This window comes from Nyctereutes procyonoides, unplaced genomic scaffold (genome assembly GCF_905146905.1).
Source record: "Nyctereutes procyonoides isolate TBG_1078 unplaced genomic scaffold, NYPRO_anot_genome, whole genome shotgun sequence".
In the NCBI taxonomy this organism is placed as follows: domain Eukaryota; kingdom Metazoa; phylum Chordata; class Mammalia; order Carnivora; family Canidae; genus Nyctereutes; species Nyctereutes procyonoides.
The window spans coordinates 43,663,097-43,683,484 of record NW_026575126.1 but is presented as its reverse complement, the minus strand read 5'-3'; the positions used below and the strand labels follow the sequence as shown (position 1 = coordinate 43,683,484).

General features: G+C 40.9%; 1 long non-coding RNA gene across 1 annotated transcript in view; it reads right to left on the bottom strand.

The window, feature by feature from the left end:
* Positions 1-5,077: 5,077 nt before the first annotated feature.
* LOC129520225 (uncharacterized) overlaps positions 5,078-20,388 on the bottom strand; it is a 28,830-nt gene continuing 13,519 nt past the window's right edge. The window contains exons 2-3 of the long non-coding RNA XR_008666529.1: positions 11,711-11,988; positions 5,078-8,496 (exon numbers count right to left, since the gene is read on the bottom strand). This is a non-coding gene — a long non-coding RNA (uncharacterized LOC129520225). The remainder of the gene's footprint in view (positions 8,497-11,710; positions 11,989-20,388) is intronic.

The window sequence follows — 20,388 nt, the reverse complement described above, 5'->3', positions numbered from 1 at the left end:
AGGTGTCATGGCTTATTAATACGTGTGCTCAGAGGTGGCCTCTGAGTATCTGCAAAAGAATCTGTCTTAAAGCAAGAGCAGCTGGGGGAATTATCTCAAAGTTGTCTTTTCTTAACAAGAACTTGATTTTCTTTTTAAATATTAGATTGTATGTTCATTGGGGTGGTCTCACACCGGGAGATAATCCAGGTTTAGATGGGGGTGAAGACAGCCAACCCCTTGCCCCAACGGAGCTGCTCTTTGGAGTCACAGCTTGAGGGACGCTCCGTATGCGGCGCATTACCTGGCAGCGTCTGGCATGTGACAAGGTGTCAGTAAATGAGGGTTAACCTGAACCGAATGATTAAAATATATATCAAATTAACTTCTGCGAACTTCTTTCCAGAATCGTGCCAGTTCAAGCTGCTCTACGATAAGACACGCGCATCTGCTTCTGAAGCTACAGACATGCAGGCTTCATCCACGAGTAAACAAGAGCAGGGCCCATCGATATTGACAGCATTCCGAGCAGATGCTGCCACGCATCTGAACACACCCTGCCCGCACAAATCCCTGGACGGAGTAAGAGAAGCCGTGGGAATCTTCTCTGAGGAATTCCGTCTCAGTATTAGATGTTTCTCTACTACATGCAAACAAATATCATTCTATTTGGAGTTCCACATTGGGGCCTCCAAGAAACATGATCCTTGAGAAAAGCTGATGAAAAACAGAGACACTTTTAATGCTTAAGGAGACAGAGTAGTGGAGTGTGTGTGTATGTGCACGTGCACATGTGTGTGCGCAGACGCGCGCCAGAGAGATTTAACTTGGAATTGAAATTAAGGGATTGTTATATTGAAATTGTCTTAAGGAAATTGAAAAGGATGGAAAGAGTACATTCAAAAACTGAAAAGAATTGTGGATGTGTGCATGTGGCGTGGCTGGAGGCAGATATATAGAGTAAATCTTCTAGAAATTTGCAAAGAAATGAGTCTATCCCTAGGACCACTCAGTACCCCATGTGATGTGGCCTTATTTCCTATCTTAAAGATTCTTTACTCCTTCCAAAATGCTCTCTTTCAGCTACTTCTCATTATCTTGAAAAGGGTGTTCCAGGATGCATGGGTGGCTCAGCGGTTAAGGCATCTGCCTTTGGCTCATGATCCTGGAGACCCAGGATTGAGTCCCACGTTGGGCTCCCTGCGTGGAGCTTGCTTCTCTCTCTCTCTCTCTCTCTCTCTCTCTCTCTCTGTCTCTCATAAATAAATAAATAAATAAATAAATAAATAAATAAATAAATAAATAAAAGGGGCGGTCCATTAGATTCATCATGGGACAAAATTTCCTTTGTCTTTCTTTTCCTCTTTCTGGCCACCTGTCTTCCTCGCTCTCTCAGGATGTAGGCCCATGGCACATGTTAGAATGACTGGGTTCTCTCACTGAGCATTTAGTGAGTGTCTGCTGGTGCCAGACCCCAGCAAAGGCAGGGGGGAGCTCAGTCCTAAGTGAGATCAGCCTCCTGGTATCAAGGGCACAGGGGCATTGCTGGTGATGAGCACGTGGGAAGAGGGTCAAGGGATGCCGTGATGGACGCCTCTGTGGAACCAACTGGAGAGTCCTGCGTGGGTGGAGCAGGGGGGTATATCTTTCCATCTGGGTGGGATGGAGAGAATTGAAAAATGGCTCCACAGACAAGGGAATGGCAAGGCATTCCCAAGCTTTGTAACTCACATCCAGGGGTCCTGCAGCAATGTCCAGAAGCATGACACTCAGAATATACATCTGACTTCTTCATAACTCCTCTACTGAACGAACTCTCAGCTCACTTCCCACAAAACATACCATCATCCCAAACTTCCAGTGGAGTTCATAATACTGGTCAGCCCCGCATACAGTTTTCTCTATGGAACCACTTGAACGGAAGATGATTATGAGAGGATTAATAAAAAAAAATAGCCAGCAAATGTGAAATTCTAAGAGGACAGAGGACGAAGGGAGGGGATACCTTAAATCTAATTTAAATTAAAAAGATGTTTGTGAAACCAAAAATAAATCTTGCTCCAGAGTGATTACCAGATGAAACATTTTAGTTAGTGGATGGTGCACTGGCCCATATTTCATGTTTCCAGTCAATGTTCGCTCTTTGCATTACCTGAAGGGCCTGAGTGCTAAGCTGATGAATGTTTTGTAGGCTTAAAAAACCATTTATCACCACTACAGCTAATACCATTTTCTGAAACATAATCCAAAGGCACTTTACAAAAAGCATTTTCTGCCTGGACATGTCCCCATTATCACCTTCCAGGTGGCTGGCGGGGGCCACCCAACTCCTTGCTGCCCGCTGATTGTGGGGTAGGATATGATCCGGTGACCCTTCACCTCTTTGTTGTGGCTTAGCACCACAGGTTTCCTGTCTCCTTGGTCCTTTCTTGTGATCCCCTCCTCACCCCATGTGTGGGGAAGAGGCATGTAGGATACAATCATGATTTATATCCATAAGAGAGGTTAACGCCTTGCAAATGCTCTGCCCTCTGTGGAAAGCTCCTTTCAAAAAAACAGATGTGAAGGAAGAGCAGTAAGTGACTGAAGGTGGCACCGTGGTTAGGTGGAGGCAGAGGGGAAGTGGGGAAAAACAAAGAAGGAAAGAAAGTGGAAGAGGAAGGGAGTCGTGAGCATCTATGTGGAATGCATTTGTTGTTGGAATGTGGAACCATTAGAGAGATTTGCCCCGTCCCAAGCAGCCACCTGGTCAGCTCTAGATAAGGTTGATTTGTTTCTATTTATAGAATCATTAAGAAGCTTCAGTGGACTGGTTAAAATTATTAGTGTCTTCAGGTACAAAAGGATTTTATCACTGTGACAAAGCCGAGGTTCCATACCTTGATATAATTACCAGAATCATCTGCGTTGTTGAGTTGACTTCTATTGCATAACTTTTATTAAAGACTGTTTTATTTTTTAAAAATGTTTTAAGCATAAAAAAGTATACAAAATGTTATAAAGAATACCTATGTTCTTACTATTCACATTTCTCAAACCAACATTTGCCTTAGACATTCTTTGTTTTTTAAGAAAGTACTGCAGCTAGACTCAGAAATCCTGCTCCTACACATTTCCCCAAGTGAAATGAAAAGTTATAGTCTCACTAAAATCTGCCTATGAATGTTTACAGTGGTTTTGTTTGTAATCACACAAATCTGGAAAGAATCCAAACATCTTTTGATGGGCAAATGTATAACAAATGGCAGTACATCCATTCAATGGAATACTACTCAGCCATAAAAATCAATAAACTATGGATATATATACACACATACAACCACATGAATGAATCACAAATGCATTGTTCAGTGAAATAAATCATATTTAAATTTTCTGTGCGATTCCATTTTTGATGACATTTTGAAAAAGCTAACCATGTAGACAGAATACAGTGTAGTGGTTGGCGGTGGGGAGCAGGGTTGACTACAAATGCCTGTGAAGGAATTTTGGGAGTGATGAATATGTTCTGTATCTTGATTTTGGTGGTGGTAATTTTATTATATTTATCTTTATTATATTTGTCAAAACTCATAGAATTACACCAAAATAGGTGACTTTCATTATATGTAATTTATATTTCAATAAAAAAAGAGAATAAATAAACTAAACATTGAAGGAGAGAGTGTACATGTGTGATTGACACATAATTGACCCATAATTCATATTGACACATAATAAGAAAAGTACTTGAGGGCAGCCTGGGAGGCTCAGGGGTTTAGCACCGCCTGCAGCCTGGGGTGTGATCCTGGGGACTCAGGATCGAGTCCCGTGTTGGGCTCCCTGCATGGAGTCAGCTTCTCCCTTTGCCTGTGTCTCTGCCTCTAAAAAAAAAAGAAGAAAGAAAGAAAGAAAGAAAGAAAGAAAGAAAGAAAGAAAGAAAGAAAGAAAGAAAAAGAAAAAAAAGAAAAGAACTTGATTTTCTGAGAATATGGGGTGGGAGATTCAGAAATATGGAGCACAGGCTCATGTGTATGTAGGCTTGAGGGTGAGTGCCACATAAGACTTTTTGTGTGTAAATGATGTTTGTGCTTGATCTCTCTAAGCTGAATAGAATTTCCCAAGCCCAAGGTCTAGTGGGAATTAATAATTATAAATAATAACAAAACCTTTCTTTGCATTAAATGCTTCCTCAGTGTGGATACGAAGCTAGATGTTAAACACATTTTGTTCACGGTCCTCACAGATGTGCCATGAAAGTATCACCATGTCATTTTACTAGAAGATAAAAACAGCTCAGAGAAGTAAATTCTACTTGCCCAAGGTCACAGAGATAAGTAAAATGGCAAAACCAGGGAATTCAAAGTTAAGTCTGCGTGACTCTAACTTCCATCTTCTTTCATTCTGTGGTACATCTCAGAGCCCCTCCCCTCCAGTGAACACTATGAGAGAAGAGATTCTCTTACACTTTTCCCCAATTCTGACATGCTAACAAGAGGCTAGTGGCATCTACTCGCCAAACAGACCCAGAGGGCCAGGGTGTCCTTTCCTGCACCTTCTCCCAGTCTGCTTTTCATTGTTGGATTTTTTTTTCTCCATTCCCAAAGTTGGCATTTCTGCTGAGCCAAATGATGTTCTTCTTCAACAAATTTTTATACTAATAGTAGGGTCTCAATTGCTATAAAAGGGCAGGTAGGAATGAGTACCATTAGAAGATGAGCAATTACAGTGCAGAATTAATTTAATAACTTCCATATTGAATATACTCTGGCTTACACCATTTTACCCATCTTTAGCTCTGAAAATCTCAAATCATACAGTTGTCAGGTGGAGTTTCATCTTTTTAAAAAATATATGTAAATCCCAAAGCTTCTGATCTTTAAAAAATATATATATTATGGGGTGCCTGGGGTCTCAGTTGGTTAAGCATCTGCCTTTGGCTCATGTCGTGATCCTGGGGTCCTGGGATCGAGCCCCCACATCAGGCTCCCTGCTCAGTGGGGAGCCTCCTTCTCCCTCTCCCTCTGCTGCTCCCCCTGCTTGTGCCCCCCTCTCTCTGTTAAATAATTTTTGAAATTATATGTATAGACACTATATGTGTTGAACAACACATGTTTGAAATGCATGAGTCCACTTATAGGCAAATTTTTTTCAATAAATACAGTTCAGTGCTACACATGTATTTTCCCTTTCTTGTGATTTTCTTAATAACATTTTCCTTTCTTTTCTCTAGCTTACTTTTACTACTTTTGTAATAATATAGTATATAAGACGTACACTATACAAAATATGTGTTAGTCAACTGTGCTATTGGTAAGGTCTCTGATCAACAGTAGACTATTAGTAGTCAAGGTTTTGGGTAGTCAAAATTTAGGTGTGGATTTTCTACTACATGGGAGGGAAGAGGTCAGTGCCCCTAAACCTGCATTGTTCGAGGTCAACTGTATATGATATATACGTATGTGTGTGTATGTTTATATACATATTTATATTTGCTTGCTTATTTTTATATCCAAACCATATCTGCTGTATATAAATCTCCTACTAAAAAAAGGGAACTGGAAGAAGGTATAAAAACAAATTTGGGGGACACCTGGGTGGCTCAGCAGTTGAATGTGTCTGTCTTTGGCTCAAGGCCTGATCCTGGAGTATCAGGGCTCCCTGCATGGAGCCTGCTTCTCCCTCTGCCTGTGTCTCTGCCTCTCTCTCTCTCTCTCTGTCTGTTATGAATAAATAAATCTTAGAAAAAAAGCAAATTTTGGAAATATTTGACAAGGATATCAAGACTATTCATTGGGAAAAGAACAGTCTCTTCAACAAATGGCACTGGGACAACTGATGTCCACATGCAGAAGAATGAACATGGACCCCTATCTGACACCATATAAAAAATTAACTCAAAATGGATCAAAGACCTAAATGTAAGAGTTAAAACAATAAAACTCTTAAAACATAGGTGTCTATCTTCATGAAAAATAGATGAAATAAATGCATTGAACTTCATCAAAATTAAACATTTTTTTGTGTGTCAAAGGACACTGTTGAGAAAGTAAAAACAAAGCCACAGGATGGGGAAAAATATTTGCAAATCATAGATCTGGTAAGAGTAGTCAGACTCTATAAAGAACTCTTAAAACTCAACAATAAAAAGTAACCTGATTAAAAGTTGACAAAAGACTTGAATACACATTTCTCCACAGAAGATCTACGAATGACCAGCAAACACAGGAAAATACACTCAGCATCATTTGTCATTAAGGAAATGCAAGTTAAACTCACAATGAAATACTATTGCACACCCACCAGATGATTATGATCAGAAGACGCGATTACCACTGCTGGCAAGAATGTGAAGAAATCGGAGCCCTTGTCCACTGCTGGTGGGAAAATAAAATAGTGAAGCTGCTCTGGGAATCAGTTTGGCAGCATGTCAAAAAGTTAAATGTAAAGTGACCAATTGACCCAGTAATTCCACTCCCACATCCATACCCAAGAGAACTGAGAATGTATGGTCACATACAAACTTGGCCATGAATGTTCATAGCAGCATGATTCATAATACACACATGTAGAAACAACCAAGTGTCCATCAACAGGTGCGTGCCAAAACAGAGTGTGTATGAAGAGAGTGTTAGGGAAGAGAGGAAAGACAGCATGGAGTATGAGATTTCGAGTCCAAAAGACCCATGTGATGATCCATCCGTGTCACTAACCAGCTTTATTCAGCAAATTACTCAAATCTCTGAGCCTCGGTTTCTGCATGTGAAACTTGAGGCTAATTCTATTAACCTTAAAGCACTGTTATGAGGATTAAGTGAGTCGGCAAATCTTCAGTGGAACTTCTTTCGGTCAATGTTTTCTCTGATGATAAGACCTCGCTACCTCTAGGGGATCCAAAGCCACCATCATCCATTAATGCGGATATGCTCAGAGAAGTAACTCATCTGAGAAGTAGGTTACTAACACGGCAATTATCCTCTTTCTGTTTCTCTCTGCGAGATCAGTGTCCTTCCTGTTCAGCTGTGTCCTCTCCGAGGAGTAGCACCAAGGTGCCTTTCTGGTCGGTTGATTCTGATGTGTCTTGTCCCATGGTAATGTCCCCCCATGCAGTGTCATTTCTTTAAACGTCTTCTACTAGTCCTTTTGATTTCTATTAAGTAAAAACAAACCAAGTCAAACAACATCAACAAAAAACCCTTCAGTAATCAGGTTTTCTCAAATTCTCCACTTCATGATCTTTATTGGGTCAAACACTAGAAAATTATGTTAGGAGGCCCAAATCAAAGAGGGCCAAATTGAGTTTGATCTAATTCCATGCAACTTCTAGGTCACAATCACAATGCAATGTTATTCTGTGGCAGCCTGGCAGGGGGAGAGTTACAGACATTCCCATCCTAATGGGAAATGGAGCGTTGGGTAGGCTTAATCACAGAGGCTAGAGATAGTTTGATTTATTAAGACATCGGTGAAAAGACACAGCCAAAGGAAGCCTACTCTTATTAAATGTCAAATTACACTAAAAGCAGAAAGTAAATCTATGCTCTAAGAAGAAGGTTGGACAAAATGGTTATGAGGATAAAAGAATTAAACAAAAATATAAGTGCATGGTGGAAGGCAATTCTAGTGAAAGTTTCCATACATCAAAATGGTTAAAGTCAACATAACAGAAGAAAAGAACAAATACTCCTTTGGATGCACAAAATGGAATTAAAACACAGCTAGAATTTCCTTCCAACAATATATTATTTTCAAACATAGAGAAGTGTTGCAAGACTAGTACAATGTGTAATTGTCTGAATGTCTAATACACATACCACTTAAATTTGCCTGATGTCTACCTATCTCCATATATGTATATGCATATGTGCTTTTTGCTGACCCAGTTGAAAGTAAGTTGCAGACATCATGACACTTCATTTCTGAATTCTTCAGCATATATCTAAAAAATCAGGGCATTCTTCTACACAACTTAAATAGGCTTTTAAAGTCATGGTCCATAAATCTTTCAGATCATAAAAGTAAAGGAAAAATATTCATTTCACTGTCTGTGAATTGTCTTTGGTCTAGAATGACTTTGGGCAAAATACATTTTGGCTTTGGCTTTATAATCTCACTAGGTCTATTCAGTTTGTATGATTTATTCTGCAGATGGGATAGAATGGCAAGCTTGAGTGGCCCCCTCCCTGAAGGGACAGAAAATAAGGTCACCCTCTGGGGTTTAAAATATGGCATCAATACATGAAAAACTGGAGCATGGGATGCAACACTGGTCTGATGAAACAGAATGGTAGTGAGCGCAGCAAGGCTGGGCTTGAATAAACATGTTAGGATAAAGTCTAAGTTGTTCCAAAGGGGTTGGTGCTGGTTAAGGAAGGGGGAGTTACCGACTCAGGCATTAGCATCTAGCCAGGCCCTGTGCCAAGGAGACTGGATGCTAGCAAGTCAACCTAAGGAGCTGGACATCTGGGCTCATTTAAGCCGAATGTGTTGATAGATGTATCTGGAGATCACAGACTGGTGGTAGGAAGCAGCCAATTCCTGCATTAAAACAAAACAAAACAAAACAAAACTCCCCTTGCCCTCGTCCAGAATCTCATGTTCTCCCATCAGCCTTTGGAAATAATTTGGCACCCCCTATAGCTTCCTTAGTCAGGCCAAGATAATTACCCCAGATTCTTGGCAGTTCCGAGTCCTCCTGTTTAATTCATAAACTGGCCTCAGATGTTATCACCAAGACTCTTCATATATTCATTCATTTACTCACTCACTCACTCACTCAGAGAACCCCACTATGTGCATGCTCTTTCGATAAGTTATCATCATCACTATCCTAACTCATCTATAAATGAGCGTTTTCCAATGTTCAGCATTACTCCAAGTGACTCATGTGGAATCACCTCATTAATCATTTTATCTCTCCAAAGCCATTTTAAGATAGGCATCTTTTCAGCATTTAAAAAAATCTGGAAATTGAGGTTCAGGGTTAGAACCAGGATCTGAAATACAGCCTGAACCCAGCCTGCCAGGTCTGACCCTGTATCAAACCTTCTAGAACTCTAACAATGAAGATTTTCTGAACTTTCAGGGTGGAGAATCCCTCTCTGGATGGTGGCCAGACCATCTTTCACCAAAGCAAATTCCACCTGATGGGAAGCCAGAGAGCTGGTGAGTCAGCATTCCCTGGTAAATCCCTCCTCTGCTGTTTCAAGACATATGTTTATCTAAGTCTTACACGTGGAATAAAATCTTCCCGGGTTTCAGAGATACACAATTGTGAATAGGTAGGGAAATAAAGGAGACCTCCTTGATCTAAATGGGCATTGACAAAAGTACTTGAGTAGGATCGTGGTTACGGCAATATTGATTACAGTGACTATGGAAACATGATCTACGTTCAGTAAACGTGAAAGACCCCCAGCTTGGGAGCACTTTATCAACAGATTATTTGATTGATTCATTGTATATATCTGAAATAAAAATGCATTGTTTAAAGTAAGATTTTATGAGTCTTGGAGGCTAGTGATTTGGAATTTGTATTAGTTTTCTAATGCTGCATAATAGATTGTCCACAAAGTTGGCCACTAAAACAAGTCTCCCTGTTTATTTCATAGTTCAGAAGGTCCAACGTCTAGGTACAGTGTGGCTAGTCCCCTAGTCAGGATCTCACAAAGCTGAAATCAAGTGTTGGCAAGGCCAGAATCACATCTGAGTGTTAGCCGCCTCTTCGAAATTCACTGGCTGTTGGAAGAATTCAGTTCTTTGTATGTAGGACCTAGGAGAATCCAACAACTCACAACAGAGCTGTTTGCTCTCGTCCTCAAGACCTGCAGAGGGAATGTCTGATGCTACATCTTCTTTGAAGTTCTCACCTGATTAGACCAGGCCCACCTAGTCAGTCTCCTTTGTTATTCCCTCAAGTCAACAGATTAATTACCTAGTTATGGGGTGGATATTTCCTTATATTCACAAATTTCACCCACACTCAAGGTGAGGGGATTATACAAGAGAGTAGGACACTGGGGTTGGAATTTAAGAGCCACTTTAGAATGCTGCCTACCTTAATTTCATAGTGCTTGTACCTGCTTCTTTCCTTTCATTCTGCTTGACACCATCCAACTGAAACCCCCATCATCTCAGCCTCACGTTTCTGAAAGTGATTCTTGGCAAGTACTCCAAGACTTCCTTCTCCACATGGTGCCACCAGCTTGATCTTCCTTCCCCTTTCCTTCAGCAGACCTCAGCCCCCCACCACCACTCAGTAAATAAAGTCTAAGCTCTTTGCAAGACAGACTTAGGACCTTGTCCCACCTTCCCTGCCAAACTTACTTCCACCTGCTTTTCTGTTAATTATTTATAGTTTATACAGTTGGTTTTTTTTTTCATTTTGGACGCAAAATATTTAATAGGCAGAGACCCACACTTCACCCTTTCTAGTGTCAACCTAGGCTTTGTACATCATTCGAGGTGTAGCTGGTATCCCAGAGGGAGGGGTTGCCAGAAGCAATTCAAATAATTCTTAAATGATTGGGCAGGCAACTTATCGGCATGAATTGTCGAATACATGGGAGAACTCAAATCCCTTGGATGTTCCAAACAATCTCACAAAAGAAAGGAAAAACAAAAAAGCGCTCATATCTTAAGTTATATTAAAAGAGCCGAACTCATTAGCTGTTGAAAGAATCTGGTTTCATTAGCAGGTACTCAGAGTCTAGGGGGCCCATCATCGGTGATGCTCCCTCCAGGAAAGCCAGCAAGCAGGACTCCCTGGAGTGGCTTCCCTTCTCCCACCTATTTCAAAATTAGATTTACTTGGTTACAAATTGTATAACTTGCTGAGCTAAATAGCTGAACATTTAACGGTTCACCATGGGATTACAATTTTTATGGTCTATTAAGGCAATTGGAAGAGTATCAGTGGAATGAGGCATCAGGTAATTTATGTACATGTTTTATAAATTACTGCACATGCCTGTGTAAAACACTGAGTCCCCTTCTCATCTAACAAAATTAGAGACAGAGGCACTTGAAGGAAGTCCATCTGTATTAGATCCTGAGGACTTTTGCTAATGGCCACCAAATTTCCTTCTCTTCCCTTCCTAAAATCAATGCCTTGGAGAATTAAAATATTCTAGGTATTGGCCTTCAGTGCCCCCCAATCTATTTTCAATCAGATTGAGGATGGTGGAGAGCCAATATTAAGAATTAGAAGAACTGGTTTTGAAGTTGCTGCCTTATGTTTTGCAATTTAAAATGAAAGGAAGGCAGCTCCTGAGAAATTTCATCTCTTGCTACCCTAATGAAGCTTGCAACTTCGACCTTACCTTTGGCTGATTTTTTTTCCCCTGAATTGAGAAATTCAGGGAAAGAAGACATGTAACTCTGGTTTAGCCAGAAGCCATATGTTTCTGGGAGTTTAAAACCATAAATCAAAAAATAAATAAATAAAACCATAAATCGGGATCCCTGGGTGGCGCAGCGGTTTAGCGCCTGCCTTTGGCCCAGGGCGCGATCCTGGAGACCCGGGATCGAGTCCCACATCGGGCTCCCGGTGCATGGAGCCTGCTTCTCCCTCTGCCTGTGTCTCTGCCTCTTTCTCTCTGTGTCTATCATACATAAGTAAATAAAAATTAAAAAAAAAAACAAAAAAAAAACCATAAATCAAGGGGGAGGGAATTAAAGAATCTCCACACACCCAAATCACAGCCATTTAGAAACACCTGACTTTTCTGAGTTTTCCTAGGAGTGAACTCACCCTCCAGGTAGGAGAACAGCTCTTCACGAATGGTTGCTTTATCACAACAGGGGATATGTAGAAGATGTCCCATGCAGAGTCACAATGCTGGATCCCAGGGTCCCCAAGAAGCCATATTTTGCATGACAGCTTTGGGGAGTCAGCACGGAGGGTGTAAATGATACCAGCCACCCCCCAGAAGTCAGTGCTCCGTTTCCACTTGGAGAGTTCCGCTCCGAGAATGAAGCCATCGGGATTCGTATGAAGAAAGAGATGAGGTGAGGGGAACGCCAAGATCCCTGAACAAATAAGACAGCCTTACAGAGTAAGGAAAACTGGGATTTCTACAGATCTATAAATCTGGAAGAAAATTTTCTTTGGTGCTGCCTGTGGTTTGAACAGATGCTGCAAACATAAAAAGACATTGACTACAAAGACATTCATTCTTGAAGGCTGAGCACAATAGTCTGTGCCTCTGTGAAGATTTGCCTGTCTCTGCAACAGTGACCTCTGTTTGTGTGCCATCATTGAGGGGGGCAGCTGAATCATCACCTATACCTCGTGAAGTACTCAAACATCCCGTTCCGGTCATAAGTGGATGTCTTGGGTCTTGGAAAGCAGGGTTGTGACCTATTGTTTACCTGGTCTGATTCAGTGACTCTCCTAGGGCTTGGCAGCTATGGATGCTCAGGTGCTTGTTGGATAAGCAAACAATTGCAATGTTTAGAGTTCTATATTAGCTTGTATTTATTAAGCTCGTGTGATGCACCAACATCTATGCCAAGGGATCAACATATTCTAACTTCACAATGTTAGAAAGCTTTGTATACACACCAGGCTTTCTGTGACCTACTTCATTTCTTTCTTCCAAAAAACCTATGAGAGGGGCACTATCATCGCCAGTCTGCACATCTGCATAGTTGAGTGGGTAGAGATGAAGGCCGGTGCTCAAGTTCAGCTGGTTGCAGGTTATAAAGTCAGAGCTCAGACCTACTTACATGGGACTCTGAGCCTCATGACAGACCAATTGGTAATTAACAAAGTAGTGAGGGACTACCTCCCTGGCATCAGATCACTTGTGTTCACACCTCAGGTCTTCTCTACAACGCTGTGTATAGTGGAAAAACCACTAAGGTCTCAAGCCTCAGCTTCCCATCTGCAAGACTGAAGGTGGTGATGGGACATATCTCATGGGGTAGGAGTAGGAAATGATGACAAGAACTTGGCTCACCATCTGGTCCATAGATACTGCTCAGTAATTGTTCCCTATCACCCCTATATTCATGATCATTATCACCATCGTTCATTATTTCTCCATGTCGCTCCATGGTTGCATCATTATCTTATCTTTTAAGGATTTATGTATTTGTCTTGGGGTGGGGGGAGGGCTGGGGGAGAGGAAGAGAGAATCCTAAATGGACTCCGTGCCAAGCGTGGAGCCCAATGTGGGGCTTGATCTCACAACCCTGAGACCATGACCTTAGCTGAAACTGAGAGACACTCAACCGACTGTGCCACCCAGGTGCCCCTCATTACATCATTATATTATTGTTACTTCAGGGTGTAGGGGTGTGGGCGTGTGTGTGTGTGTGTGTGTGTGTGTATTTAACAGCTTCATGGAGGTTTAATTTATACACCAGAAGATTTACCCTTCCTACGTGCCAGTTTGGTGACTTGTAGTTAATGTATACAAACATGCAACCATTACACAATCCAGTGTTAGAACCTGTTCCTCACCCCATAAAGTTCCTACTACCCACCTGAAGTCAACCCCTGAGCCTACTCCCAGCCTCAGACAACCACTGACTTGCTTTGTGTCTTTACAGGCTTGACTTTTCTGGAAATTTCTACATTGATTTTTTTCCCCCTCACACTCTGGCCCATCCATATTAAACATCTGATTTTACGAAACATGCTAATTCCCAGACTCTATCTGATACTTACCCAATGGCATCAGGGTGGAGCCAAGGAATCTCCATAATTCACAGGCTGAAGAGAGAAATTCCTGGTATGCCAGAACTTGAGAACCCTCACCTGCAAATTCCAGGGTTGCAGGGTTGCCCTTGGCAAGATAGTCAGATCACAGCTAACAGAGCCCGTGGCTGAGCGGAGAGATGGAAGAGGAGGCTTGTTTTCCCTGGGGTGTTAATCTGGGTGATGATTCCTATCATTGCTCTTCTGGAACACGTCCCTCAGAGGAGGCATCCTGACAGCCCCTTCCTCAGGAGGGGCTCCCACTGGACCCTGAGGACAGACCTCTCCTGACTCTCATTAATTCTCTCTCTCTCTCTGGGGAGAAAACAATCCTACTACACACAAGATGATCTCTCTTTGAGTCATCCCTCGGGACCAGAGCCCAACTCTGAGCTGCTCCTGCAGGATTTGCAAACCACCTCTAAGATCACCGTCTTTACAGAGCTTGCTGATGAGGCGGTAACTCTTAGCTGAATAAAGTGACACTTCCAGACTCCACAGTAGAGCCTAAGGATTCCTTAGGGACAATGCTGTGTGTCAGGGAGGCCTCCTGTGACCATGCTTTGGGCAGGACTAGGGCCCTCTGAGGACTTGGGAGATTTCTCTGACTAACCATGATGTACCTACATTGTGTGCAGTCTGCAAGGGCAGAGGATCTATGACAAGTTTCATCTGGGTCAGGGTTGCAAACCCATATGCCTACAGCAGTGAGGCATGTGAAGGGAGGTAGGGGGAGGAAGAGGGCCACAGTGCCTCATAGAGTGCATGTGTCATCTAAAAAGGATGACTGCTATCCAGTCATTGTCAGATGTCCCAGTGAAGGGTACAGTCCTTGAGCAGCTAGAGCTTCTGATTTCTCAAATCATGATGCAACCCAGATTTACATGCAAATATCTTATAATGGACATTTATGTATTTTCTTAAGTATAGGACATACAAAACATCTGTGGGTTGTATCCAACCCCTCCACTAATCAAAACACAACATATGGACAAGGTGGTCCTTCTAGCTGTGTCCACTTTTCCCATGTGGCTGGGACTGTGTCCCAGTGGAAGGAGACTAGCTTCACACCAACCTGCCTATGACACCTGGCTCTGCTGTGACTGTTTACAATGACCAAGCCACAAACTCTGTGTGCCCATCAGTACCCTTATCTAAAAGACAGAAATAGGAGCACCAACTTATCATTGGTTCTTGCAAAAAGTAAATGAAGTAAGATACTTCCGGCTCATAACAGCTGTTCAGTAGACCTCCCTCCTTCTCCCCACTCATCTCATTAATTCAGAAAACGTTAGTGAGTATCTGCTGTCAGCCAGGAAGGGAACTATGTGCAAAAACAAGGCTACAGATGTTTGATTTAGTGTATCTTTTGTGGACATCCAGTGGGAAGAATACAGAATGTCAAGCAAATAATACCCTGACGACATATCCATGGGGACCTTTCATTTTAAAACAGTGCATTGTAACATTTGGACATAACCATCCACTTTGATGAAAAGACAAAATGTAATCAAGAGCAAAAGTGTTTGCCTCCAAGCATCTCAGCAATGTAAAACCACAATCCAGTGCTGTAAATACCAAAAACAGTGGTTTCCTTAACTAGAGCATGCTGGTATGGTCAGACTCTTGCTCCCACAACAACCTAGAAGCTGTGTGATGGGCAGTTCTCACTAATCCTAGGGGAAGAGCAAACTGAGTTGACATCCTTGAGACCTTTCCCTCTTTTGATGAGGAAAATGTAGTAAGACTTTTTGGGAGGAAATGAGTGAAAGAAAAGAAGCAAAAAAAAAAAAAAAAACCTATCACTATTTATGAGGGACATGAATTAAAAGGTAAGCATAAAAGCTGAACGTGTCTTCACATGGAAATAGTACGTACGTATCCTGGGTCATGAAAGAGTGAGCCCGGGATGTCTAACAGAACCTGGGAGTCTATTCAGAGCACAATGACAACAAAGAAAGTAATCTTCTTCAGGTGAGCCCCCTCCCACCACCCAATCCCAGGCCACAACCTCAGGCAGGAGTAAAAGCAGACATCATCCTCAATACTCAGCCCTCACCCTGTGGTTCTGCACACAGTCTCCTTCCTGGTTGGAAAGGAATTAAGAAATCATGTGCATGCTACAAGAGCAACAAGACCTGGGTTGATCTGTCCAAATATGAGGGAGATGAATTTTAAAAATTGCAAAATAAAGGCAGGTGAAGAGGAATAAGAGACAAATAAATATAAATGGTTCAGGGTAGGGTGGAGAATGGACTCAACCTGAAACAATGGCTAAAAAAAACAGTAAATAGGGATTTACAGAAATGTTCAAGTATTATATCAACTTGACTAGAACAAATTTAAATAATAATAATAATAGTATCTCAAAAACAAGAGGAAGTGACAAATAAAAATATAAATGAGAGCTAGCACATGCAAGGGAAGGAATGTAGAACACAGTGATACTGAAATGATACTACCAAAGGACGTGTCTCACCTAGACTCAATCTAAAATAAAGGCTTGTTATGAACTGGGTGGATGTGGATCAAATCTCCAAAATATCCAAGCAGTCAGAGAGAAGATATTATTTGTGGGAGACAAAAATGGTTTAAAAAAGAGAATGATTGTCTTTCTAGGAAAGAACTCAAAAAATGGAATAGGAAAAATAAAAGTTTTCAAAGATATAATACAAGAAAAATTTTCTGAAATAGAAAAAACAAAAACAAAACTGTACAATTAAGGGACACAACATTTTAGAAATTCACGTGATACCCAATGATCTATATGAGGTATATTTTGTCTACAGTATTCAACATGAAAGTTTTTTTTTTAACTTATTTTTTCAAGTCTTAAAGGAGACTAAAATAAATATCTACAAAGAATGAAGTTTTGGCTGGTCTCAGATTTCTCCAAAATCAAATTTAATGCTAGAAAAAAAATGGAGAAATACCTATACACATGAAATTCAGGAATAATCCCAGCCAAGGACTTAGCTTGTTCTAAAGGCAACACACAGTGAGTCTCCATAAAAAACTCAAAGAACAGAGCTCCTTGGAAAATCAGTTCTCAGGACAAAAAACTGTGGTTTATCAACATCACCTAGAAACAAAGACAGAATATCAGGCCCCATTGCAAACCTACTGAATTTTCATCTGCATTTTAACAAGCTCCCCAGATGGCTCACTTGCATATTAATGTTTGACAGCACGTAAAGGAGAAATTAGAACAAAGAATTCAGGAATACAGACATTGTGGCCAAAAGACTATGAATGTTGCCTCTACTTCAACATAGCCCTGATATTTAGCAATTGTGAAAATCAGGGTCACAGAAGAAGATAAAAATGTCACCATCCTTGGCAATGTCAAAGTAACAACATAACCAAGAAACCTGGAAGCTGTGGGGAGAAGTGAGGTCGGGAAAACCTGTGTCAAGAGCTCCATCTTTTACAGCATAAGAACCAAATGACATCATCTAAAAAGCGAAAGTACTTTAAAGACGTAATAATGATTCCAATGTCTTAATGATTTTTTAACATTAGAGGAGCCTTCTAGGAAACTACATCTTCTGCAATAAAAAAACATTTATTTCAGCCACACCATCAAATTCATGCTAATTTTTCCATTTTTAATTCCAAGGGCCATGAAATATGATTCTTTTCTTTAAAAAGAACATGATAGGCTAAAGTATTTATATAACCTTAAATCTGTGTTTATGCACAAAACAATGTTTAACATGCTATTCACCTAATATTAATGCCGATTCTTTAGGATGACCAAACACGGGGTGATTTGCAAACATCTACTTTCTGTATATTTTCTTTGATATTTTTATTTTATTTTTTTTGATATTTTTATAAGGAGTATGCATTTCTTTTATAAACACAACAAAGCTACAAGTTGGCTTCTGGAGAGAAGGGCACAAACCCTGTATCTACTACAGGATGCTGCTTCCTCCGAGGGTTCCAGAAGATGACGCTCCGTCTGTTCTATTCCGATCAGGCTCCTGAAACCTCATTAACTGTGCATTCAAGAGGCAGGAAACAGCCTGATCTTCATATCCCTTGTGTTTAATATACGAGGTGGTGCAGTGTGCTCAATGCGTGTTTGTTAAGTGAATGAATGAATCCTACTCACTCTACGAAAGCTTCATGACGAACCAAGTGTCCTTTAAACCATTTGGCCATGGTTGAGCTGGCTGACTTGAAATTCCAGTAGCTGAAGGACTGAATAATCTGGTGACCTTTTCTCAGCAAGAATCGGGATGTGGCTAATTGAGACTAATCCATACCATCTAGGTGCTCAGCAGTTGTAAATCTGATCCTTAAGTTTGTATGAACATGACTTTTTCATGTTTGAATGTGGCTTAATTAAGCAAAATGTCTTACGCGAGGATTCAAATCCCCGTGTAGATTAAACGAGTCTATTTAGGATCCACTAAGACTTTGAAAGTTTCTCTCCTACCATAGCACATTGCATTACAACCGCATCCCACAGGGAATAAAAGAAAAGTTCGGAGAGAGAGAGAGAGAATCACCGAATGAGAGAGCCATGTGAGACCTCCGAGACCATCAAGAACAACCTCTCATTTTACCCATGAAATCGACTCACTGTCAAAGAAAAATAGGCCAGGCAGAAAAAAGGCGAGCGACTATTTCCTCCCTGGTCTAAAGTACCCTCTATAGCAGCATCACATGGTAGTGGGAGGACGGGGAATCTGAGCCACCCAAGAGCCCAGGCTACGTTCCAGCTTGGCCTCGCATGTCATGTGTCAACACAGGAAAGTCCATGACTCTCGAAAATTAAAGAATCACATAAGGTATAGACAGAGCCATCAACCTTTATTGCTTAAGACACAGAATACTGATTAAACAATAACAATAGAATTAATTTACTTGGAAACTTGATGGGATGAGCACTGGGTGATATGCTATATGTTGGCAAATTGAACTCCAATTATAAAAAAAATAATAATAAAAAGAATTACTTTACTTGGAAACTGAACACATAAAACAAAGGAAAGCTGACAGATTCAGATTGGATCCAGGGCAGGGACTCTGATCCCTGACCACTCGTCCCTGCCATTTTCAACCACGATCCCATACCGTGGGGCCTTCACAAAGACTCCCAGGGAAAATCACAAATCTTATGTAGACCTAATTATTACAACGCAAGGAGCGAGAACCACAGGGCCATGACTGAATCCTGCTGTTTCTATTTGGAAGAATAAGTAATAGAATCTTGACCTACCACCAGTTCTGTGAAGAGGTAGAAAAGAGCTATTATCAATAAAATAATTCTCCAGCAACTCTACGGGGAGCAAGGCCTATTTATATTAAAAAAAAAAAAAAAAAAAGATTGATCAGTGTTGCCCAGGGAAATGACAATCAGATAAAAACAATACAGCGAGGTGTGATGTGCCTGCATACTCTGATGAAAAACAGATGGGCTGGAACAAGGGCTGAGTAAGGGGTAGTGAGATTCCAAGTGGAAGTATACTGTGTTGCCCAGGGCCAAGGGTTCTGGTGTTGGATACAACTGCATTTTATGGGCATAATCTGGGAATATTTGTCTTAAGTTCTCTATTTCCTAATTCTAGGAAACTAACAATTAGGACCCTCCAGCTATGTGTTTCTTTCTAGTTCCCCAAAATGCACACTCCAATCTTCTTTCACTTCTGCAATCTACTAAAAAAAAAAAAAAAAAAAAAAAAAACAGTGGAGAGAAAAATAAATGTAGAAAATCATAAAACTAACTAAAAATTATACTTATACTAGTAGTTCTTTGAATTGGACAAAAGTGGTAAAGGAATGAATTTTTGAGGCAGCCATCTGCATAATGAACCAAGTCACACACTAGCCACGTGACCTCAGTTAAATCAAACCATTAATGTTGGAGACCTTGCTGCTGAGATGGGGCTACTTTTCATCAAGCAAAAATAAATAGATAGATAGATACATAGATAGATACATAGATACATAGATAGACAGCAGTTCAGGTAACACCTGGGCGTAGCATAAAAGGTAAATGTGACAGTCAGACAGTTCAAATTTGGCAAACCCTGGCTTAGTGGCTTTGGATGAGTAAATCCAGGTCTGAAAATCAGCCAGGTAAATTAGTTCTGGGACCTCAAGAAATTGATATAACCCCCTCTCTGTCTCCTTTCTTTCTAGATGATGGGCCAATAATAAAATCTACCTGGATGGTGGTGATGGTTACACTTGTAAATCCCCTGGCAGAGAGCATGGTGATAATCCTGCTCAGTCATTGTGAGCCAGTGTGGTGTTTTGTTTACCAGATGAAGGCATGTCTTCTCCCTCTTGACTTTAAGTACTTTGGAAGCATGGATATTGTCTGTTTCTTACTTAAAATTATTCCGATAGCAGGCATGTAATCCGCATTTGTTGAATTAATTAATTAATTAATTAATTAGAAGAATATGCAGGCCTTCCATAGAACTCAACAGGAATAAATTCTCTTGCTATGGAATTGTAGTATTATTTTCCCCTAATGGTTGTTGTGATGCCATTGTTCAACTCCCAAAGAAAATCCAACAGAGAGCCATTTGGAAGTCTTGAGTTACACTTCCTGGGAATGGATTGTGACAAAAAATCCTAGCTGGTAACTACAGATGGTGCCTCTTTCACTATAAAGGTGTCTCATCTGTTTTTCTTGCCACTTCTTAGGCTATTTGCCACAATTAAGTACGGCAGCAGAAAGTCCCACAGGCTGGTTTATGTTGTGT